Source organism: Branchiostoma belcheri, unplaced genomic scaffold (assembly GCF_001625305.1).
Source record: "Branchiostoma belcheri isolate BF01 breed outbred unplaced genomic scaffold, Haploidv18h27 scaffold408, whole genome shotgun sequence".
In the NCBI taxonomy this organism is placed as follows: domain Eukaryota; kingdom Metazoa; phylum Chordata; class Leptocardii; order Amphioxiformes; family Branchiostomatidae; genus Branchiostoma; species Branchiostoma belcheri.
This window is the reverse complement of record NW_017804030.1, coordinates 28,631-37,503: the sequence shown is the minus strand read 5'-3', so window position 1 is coordinate 37,503 and position 8,873 is coordinate 28,631.

Sequence of the window (8,873 nt, the reverse complement as noted above, 5' to 3'; positions counted from 1 at the left end):
ATTGTTCATTGTTGACATCCTGACCTCTCTAGAATGAAATCTTACGTTTACCACTGACTCACCTGACTGGTAACTCTATCTGCTGCCCATTGTGCGGCACAAAGGTCTTTATTTACGCAGTAAAGCATTCAGTACGGCTACATGTTATTCTCGTACAACAGTCAGCCGCGGAAGCTATGGCTTGTACCAAACTTGTCCGCAACTTTTCTCTCGTTCCGATTATTACCTATCTTAGCTTTGGTCGTTTTCATATCTGACTTTTAAATGTACAGTAGTTTCACGTAGTTTGTTACGGCACTAAATATTTGGGCAATTACTTGTTTCTGACACGAATGCACAGTGGGCACTGTCATTCAGTTTCACATTAAAACGTGCCTTATTGTGTATTTACGTACAACAGACAGCCATGGAGGCCATGGCTTGTACTTAGCGCGACCAACCTGATGTCAGACTAGCTTTTCACCTGTTCGGTTTTATGGTCATCGTTGGACAATTTCATATCAGAGTTACACATACAGAGTGTACCTTTACGGATTTTGTTAAGTTAAACATTCAAGTGTCCATTACATATTCCTGACACAAATGAACAGTGAACACACGACTTAAAACGACCTCGTCAAAACTGAAGATCACGCACTAAACTGAATTCAATGCCTTCATATGTCTTCTTCAAGATATAATCATACCTACATGTTACTATATCTTTTTTTAATGTGAGCAACTTCTATATGACATGTTAACATTGACCGGTTAACATGTGATAGTTGAAAATGCTTCTGCTTCTGAAATTAATGAACAAATCATAATGTGCGTCTCAGGATTAAGTCATTTATATCCATCAAACGTTTAGCCACCCTTCCCGACGAAAGTGGTACGACCGTACGATCAATAGGTCATTAGAATAGGGGGAAGTCCCTTGAAGTACAAACCCAACCCTCCCAGCATGGCTGTTGTACATGAGCTCCAGCCCAAAGCATAACTCTTGTACACAACTACACAGGCTCAAAACTAAGCGCGGTGAAAAGATCATGTTTACACTCTTACTAAGGAAGGTTTCATTGCTACATGTATGCTGTGAGGTATAATAGCATGATGTCATCACTGTTGTTTGCCCGATGTCAAGTAAGAGAAGTGCAAGACGTGGTGTTTGGGGCTTGTCATGTTAAATGTTGGTGGATAGAAGTATGTGGATATAAATGGTTGACCTCTATTGCCTCCTGGTGGCACAATAGCGCTAGTGGGTACAGACTTCAGGTACATGACACGTATAAGGAAAATATTGGAAGGAAACATCAAATTGTCTTTGACCAGTTATCCTCCAAACAAATTTTCTTTGAAAGATCTTAAAACGGTACTACAAGGAAATGGTTTGGTTTGAAATAATACGCTGAACTTTGTTTCGCTGTGCTGAGACTAACTTAGGACAAAAAATCAGCAATATTCATCAGAATTCTTACTGTTCCAATAGGTCATGAAAACTTTTTTATCGTACATGAGAATCATATACATTCGGACGAAACATATTGTCATCATTAAACCTAGTCGCAACAAGAAGGTGAGATTCCCTGCTTGTACAATGTACAAAAGGAATCCTCCCAGTATTGATGTTGTACAAATGTAGGCCGGCTCATGACGTAGCTACATGTATTATACACATCCAGCTCTGTACGGAGTGGAGACACAGTACAAAGGTTATGTTGACACACACTCGCTGCAAATAAAGAGAATTCTCTTTATTTACAATTTATTTTCTCTTTATTACAACGAACTTGGTCCGGAGAGCAGACACAAGGTTAATATATATTTACACACACTCGATGTAAAAGAAGTCACAACTTGTTTAATCACGGTGGTCAAAATTGGGCCCCTATCTCCCCACCTGCAGTAGAACCCGAACCGTGTTCGATATGACGTAATTCGAATAGAACAGTGTTCGAAACGGGGTCACCCGCGGTCATTTACAGTAAACCTGGGTCTTCCGGCCCCTTTTTACATGTGTACCTCCTAACAGAAAAAATCCACCTTTTAACAAATATTTTCCATTTCCTGGACAACTACATGTCTGCCTTCATTTTGTAGTGGGCTGGAACATGAAACGAAGCTACTGCCGTTATCGTGGGTGACCTTGAAGATCGCAATGCTTGTACTCATCAGCCTAAATAAACACTACTCATATTCATGCCGTATGACATGCGTCAAAAACTCGTTTAAGATTGGAAGCATGGAGAGTCCAACATATCTCATTGACGGCTCAAAATGACCGTAACGGGTTTGTCCAGAATCGTGTCTTAGGGATTTTCGAAAAAGGACCTTGATTTTGAATTATGAGCAATTGAGTGCGAAAAATGTCAAAAAATGCCGTTTTTTCACATTTATGTCGACAAAAACTATACTTAAAATCAGAAATTAAAAAATTCCTAAGACACGATTTTTGATCTTATTCCTAGTCGTCCAAAAATATAAAAATCTGGGATTTTGGGTAACATACGTAGCCAATCTTAAACGGTGTTTGCCGAAAAACATGACTCGGACTGTCTCGGACTGGCGCTCCAAATCCCGCAAAAAATCGTCTTTCGGAGCGAGATTTTTCAAAATCAGTAATTTAACGTAAACAACTAACATTAAACCTATGTAAACACGATAATTTCATTTTATCTTGACGGAATTTACCCTTCAATACTATTTGTTCATTTTCAAATGGTTTACGGGTAGTTCAAAACAGGCCAAACTTGCGTCTTGTAACCTGATACGTTTTCGAACCCCCCTAGCAATGGGAAAGAATACCGTAGTGACAGACCGCCGTGAATGGGTAAAATACTTGATATAACAGGTATAACCGCCTTTCGGCGTCGTAACACACCAGCTTCTGTATCTGTATAGCCGGTACAACCGCCCTTCGGCGTAACACACCAGCTTTTGTATCTGTATAGCCGGCACAACCGCCCTTCGGCGTAACACCAGCTTCGCAGGCACGCGGCGTTAGTCATACGATGTGATTTGGCCTACTATTTCCATACAAGATTGTGCGACAAACACAAAATGCTGAACGGTTCACAGCGCCGCACTACAAAACGCCAAGTCACAGAAGTCTCTGTATGTACAAACCCAACCCTCCCAGCATGACTGTTGTACATCATTCCTGGGCTCAAAACGTATCTCATGTACACAACTCCGCAGGTTTGAGAGTAGGCTCGGTGAAGAGTTGTTAACACAGTTCAAAGGAAGGGTTCACCGTTTAGCCGAGCAGTATAATAGCATGATGTTCATCACTTGTTTGTCCAATGTCAGGCAAGAGGCCGCCCACGTGCATGGCGTACTGATGTCAACTCTACCTGTCTGGTAATACACAAACTATAAACCAGCGAGAACTTGCCATCCCCTATGACTTCATGCATAGCTCGCGAAATAGCGATAACAATTGACGCAAAAGCACTAGGTGCAGGTAATAGTGCGGTCGCGCATGACGCCCAACATGGAAGACGGGGTTGAAAAAATAGAGAACCACAAAAATGGTACCTTTGCCATTTCTAACAAAGCGTTGCTAAAGACAGCAAACAAATGTTTCGAGTATGATAGAGAATCTCACATAAACGCAGACTACACTATAAGGAGTAGATTTTGTTCTTCAGTTTCTCTTACTGAAAAGTCTCGCCACAGAGTCGCGGTTTGCACCAGGGCAGAGGAAGAAAAGAACCGGAGGAACAGGCGTGTTCAAGGTCAACTACAGCCAGGAGCGGAAACAAACTGGAGTTGAAGATAGTATAAAATGTTCTGTAGTATTTGGCAAGATTATGCATTGGCATAAGTTCTACAATGCCTCGCATGCAATGTGGTAGACGACAGCAGAGGCCGGACATGTATGTATGTATGTATGTATGTATGTATGCATGTATGTATGTAATACGTATCTCGGGTGTTTCGGTGGAGAAAGCTGCAGCATCCTGTAGCTTTAGCTTGGTGTGCCAAGAAATAATAACGAGCATCCGAATGTTAAAGANATGAAACGAAGCTACTGCCGTTATCGTGGGTGACCTTGAAGATCGCAATGCCTGTACTCATCAGCCTAAATAAACACTACTCATATTCATGACGTATGACATGCGTCAAAAACTCGTTTAAGATTGGAAGCATGGAGAGTCCAACATATCTCATTGACGGCTCAAAATGACCGTAACGGGTTTGTCCAGAATCGTGTCTTAGGGATTTTCGAAAAAGGACCTTGATTTTGAATTATGAGCAATTGAGTGCGAAAAATGTCAAAAAATGCCGTTTTTCACATTTATGTCGACAAAAACTATACTTAAAATCAGAAATTAAAAAATTCCTAAGACACGATTTTTGATCTTATTCCTAGTCGTCCAAAAAATATAAAAATCTGGGATTTTGGGTAACATACGTAGCCAATCTTAAACGGTGTTTGCCGAAAAACATGACTCGGACTGTCTCGGACTGGCGCTCCAAATCCCGCAAAAAAATCGTCTTTCGGAGCGAGATTTTTCAAAATCAGTAATTTAACGTAAACAACTAACATTAAACCTATGTAAACACGATAATTTCATTTTATCTTGACGGAATTTACCCTTCAATACTATTTGTTCATTTTCAAATGGTTTACGGGTAGTTCAAACAGGCCAAACTTGCGTCTTGTAACCTGATACGTTTTCGAACCCCCCTAGCAATGGGAAAGAATACCGTAGTGACAGACCGCCGTGAATGGGTAAAATACTTGATATAACAGGTATAACCGCCTTTCGGCGTCGTAACACACCAGCTTCTGTATCTGTATAGCCGGTACAACCGCCCTTCGGCGTAACACACCAGCTTTTGTATCTGTATAGCCGGCACAACCGCCCTTCGGCGTAACACCAGCTTCGCAGGCACGCGGCGTTAGTCATACGATGTGATTTGGCCTACTATTTCCATACAAGATTGTGCGACAAACACAAAATGCTGAACGGTTCACAGCGCCGCACTACAAAACGCCAAGTCACAGAAGTCTCTGTATGTACAAACCCAACCCTCCCAGCATGACTGTTGTACATCATTCCTGGGCTCAAAACGTATCTCATGTACACAACTCCGCAGGTTTGAGAGTAGGCTCGGTGAAGAGTTGTTAACACAGTTCAAAGGAAGGGTTCACCGTTTAGCCGAGCAGTATAATAGCATGATGTTCATCACTTGTTTGTCCAATGTCAGGCAAGAGGCCGCCCACGTGCGTGGCGTACTGATGTCAACTCTTCCTGTCTGGTAATACACAAACTATAAACCAGCGAGAACTTGCCATCCCCTATGACTTCATGCATAGCTCGCGAAATAGCGATAACAATTGACGCAAAAGCACTAGGTGCAGGTAATAGTGCGGTCGCGCATGACGCCCAACATGGAAGACGGGGTTGAAAAAATAGAGAACCACAAAAATGGTACCTTTGCCATTTCTAACAAAGCGTTGCTAAAGACAGCAAACAAATGTTTCGAGTATGATAGAGAATCTCACATAAACGCAGACTACACTATAAGGAGTAGATTTTGTTCTTCAGTTTCTCTTACTGAAAAGTCTCGCCACAGAGTCGCGGTTTGCACCAGGGCAGAGGAAGAAAAGAACCGGAGGAACAGGCGTGTTCAAGGTCAACTACAGCCAGGAGCGGAAACAAACTGGAGTTGAAGATAGTATAAAAATGTTCTGTAGTATTTGGCAAGATTATGCATTGGCATAAGTTCTACAATGCCTCGCATGCAATGTGGTAGACGACAGCAGAGGCCGGACATGTATGTATGTATGTATGTATGTATGTATGCATGTATGTATGTAATACGTATCTCGGGTGTTTCGGTGGAGAAAGCTGCAGCATCCTGTAGCTTTAGCTTGGTGTGCCAAGAAATAATAACGAGCATCCGAATGTTAAAGAGAAAAACTGCGAAAATATTTGCAACTGCTAATTAACCATTCACGTAATGCTGTATAAACTAGACTGAGATAATATGACGGAAGTTGTACGAAAATTAAAAAATAATGTAAAAGTCTTGTTTGAGATCAATACATAGAGATAAGCAATTCAATTAGTCCTAACTAAAAAAAATGTTAGGACTAATTCAATGTATGAGTTCTGAACCTATGTATTATGTTAGGTTAACAATCATCTAAGATATACACGATATATAAGGTTAAAAATCATCTACGATTTACACGTCCCACACTAACCACAGCCAGTATACCGGCAAATCATCCTGAGGTCATTCACCCCGTTACTACGGAGTACGTCATCGCGTGCGCTATGAATCATGGGAACAAAACCGTCAACTACCCTCACCTGCGGACGTAACGGACCTGCTCTGTCTTCAAGACGCCGTGAGAACTCACCTGTACGTCTTGTGACGTCAGAACAAACAGCCTTCGGTTCCTGGAGAGTCTAAGACCCCTGCAGAGACCTTAAAGACTGGGAAAAGGTCGTCAGACTCTCCCAAGACACTTCTGGAAACGTTCAGGTAAACCCGGAAGTAACAGGTGCATAACGGTGCACCTGCCAGATGTAGCAGCGCCTGAAGTACAAAAACTAAAGAAACTTTTACCACAGCCCTTTAGCACACAGATTAACTGTTGATGTTGAATAATTAGAAAGTATTGACGCTTTGTTTGTATGGCTCCTTTGTTTGTACAGTTTCATTTACAGTGTTCAGAAACGCTTTATAATTTGTAAATCAGGTATGTCGTGAGCGACCTATACATGATGTACGGTCTTTTCCACTACCATAATGTTGTTTAGGGAAAGAAATGATATATCTTTGGTCTGTGTTTGCGGTACAGGAAAGCACTAGATCCATCTAGTCTTAGTTACGACAGGTGTCACTAGGCAGGTGATGTGCATCTATCTGTAGGGTCAGACCAGGCATGGACGGAAGAGAACAGGAGAACATGGAGGAGAACAAGGAGTCCGGGTCAGAGGATTCCGGGTCTGGAGAGTCCGGGTCAGAGGAGTCCTGGAAGTCGAGTTGGATGAAAAAGGTGGTATGAAAAGTGAAAACTGATGTCATATACAGACAAGCCCCACAGTGAATATAGTGGTGTATATCTATAACAGGCCTTTTCCTCTAGCCTGAATCTAGATGTAAGGTGGCCTCCTTGCGGAAGGACAGCTCGGTAGTCTATTTTTACATTTATCTGTATATAGTTTGATGTTTGTTTTCAGATGTCTTTGGGCCATGTTATATGTCTGTATACTATGGGCCGTTGAGTCTGAAATAAACAATAAACATATGTAAGCTATGTACAGATAGAGATAAATGATATATCATAACTTAACACTGAGAGACATGAAAGGAAGTGAAATATCAGTATGACAGATAAATGAAAGGATAGGTGTTAGATCTTCTCACATGCTGAGTGTTGTTCTGATTGACTGAGTGTTGACAGTTGTTTGTCCTGTTACTGTCTGCCGCCGCTATAGGCGCTGGTGAAGGCTGCAGAGGAAGGAGACACGGACAGAGTGAAGCAGCTGTTAGCGGAGGGAGTCAACCCTAATGCTGCTGGTGGCCGTTGGGTTTGTTGCCATGTCTTTCGTCAATTTGCTTATATATGGTGATGAAACAGTTAAGGATGTGCAATGAAAATCAAGAGGAAGGAGGGGCAAACCGCTTATAAAAGGAACAGATGGGAAGGGTAAGGCCGCACTGTTCGCTGCACCCGTCTTCAGCTTTCAGCTTGTCTGTAACATATCCGTAACATCCGAAACAAAGCAATATTTGGAATTTTCAACATTTGTATCAGTAGCTTCAGCAGCTCCAACTTTACTTCTACTAGTTTACTTCAGCCCGAAATGATGTGTTTTACAGCATCGGACTCCTCTGCACCTGGCAGCTGCCTGGAATGGCTACCATGAAACTGTATCAGCTTTACTGACAGCTGGTGCAGATGTGAACGCACGGGACATGTTGGTAGGTAGACTAACTATTGTGCTACAAGAAATATTTTGTAAGGTTTAACATTCATCTTCTACATAGCAATTTAAGTGCTGACTACCCTTATATCTGTTACCAACATAAGTGCACTTTTGTTCGTCCTGTTGTCGTGCTGAAGACCATCTGATGTGTTTTACAGCAATACTCTCCCCTGCACCAGGCAGCCTGTAATGTGGCCCGGTTTACACTGGGCAAAATAAATCTGTCGGGCGTCAAAACGCCTAGGAGACATTTCGGTTTACGCACAGGGACTGTGGCTCCCGCTGCGTGCCGCTGCTGCGGCGGGCTGTGGCAGGCTGCGTCGCGCTGCGTCACATGAACCCTGTCCCTGCCGTTGTTTGAGTCCTTGTTTCTTCGTTAGAAGTACTTAATTTTATGGACTTGTTTTCGTTGTACCATAAGCTTCCTTTTGCATTCTTTTAGCCTGAATCTGCCCCAATGCCTCCTTCTTTCTACACGGGGCATAAATATGTGTCATACAGCTTGCGCCGCGACGCCCGACAAATTTATTTTGCCCAGTGCAACGGGACCTGTGTCAGTTTTACTGACAGCTGGTGCAGATGTGAACGCACAGAACATGGTGGTTGGTACACTGATTGCTGTGATACAACAACTATATTTGTGCCATTTTGTAAGATTTGACATTTGCTGTTTAAAATATCACAAACACAAACACTGTTACCAACATTTCATGGGGCACTTTTGTCTGTTCTGGTGCAGATGTGCACGGAACGATAACATAGGTGGATTGACTACTTTATATCCGAAACATTTTCATGTCTTATAAAATTTGATATTCATCTTTTAAATAACGGTTTACTTGCTGAATTCTGTTAGAATTGTCAACAAAATAACTGCACATTTGTCCAACCTGTCGTCATGCTGAAGACCATCTGATGTATTTTACAGCAAGCCTCTCC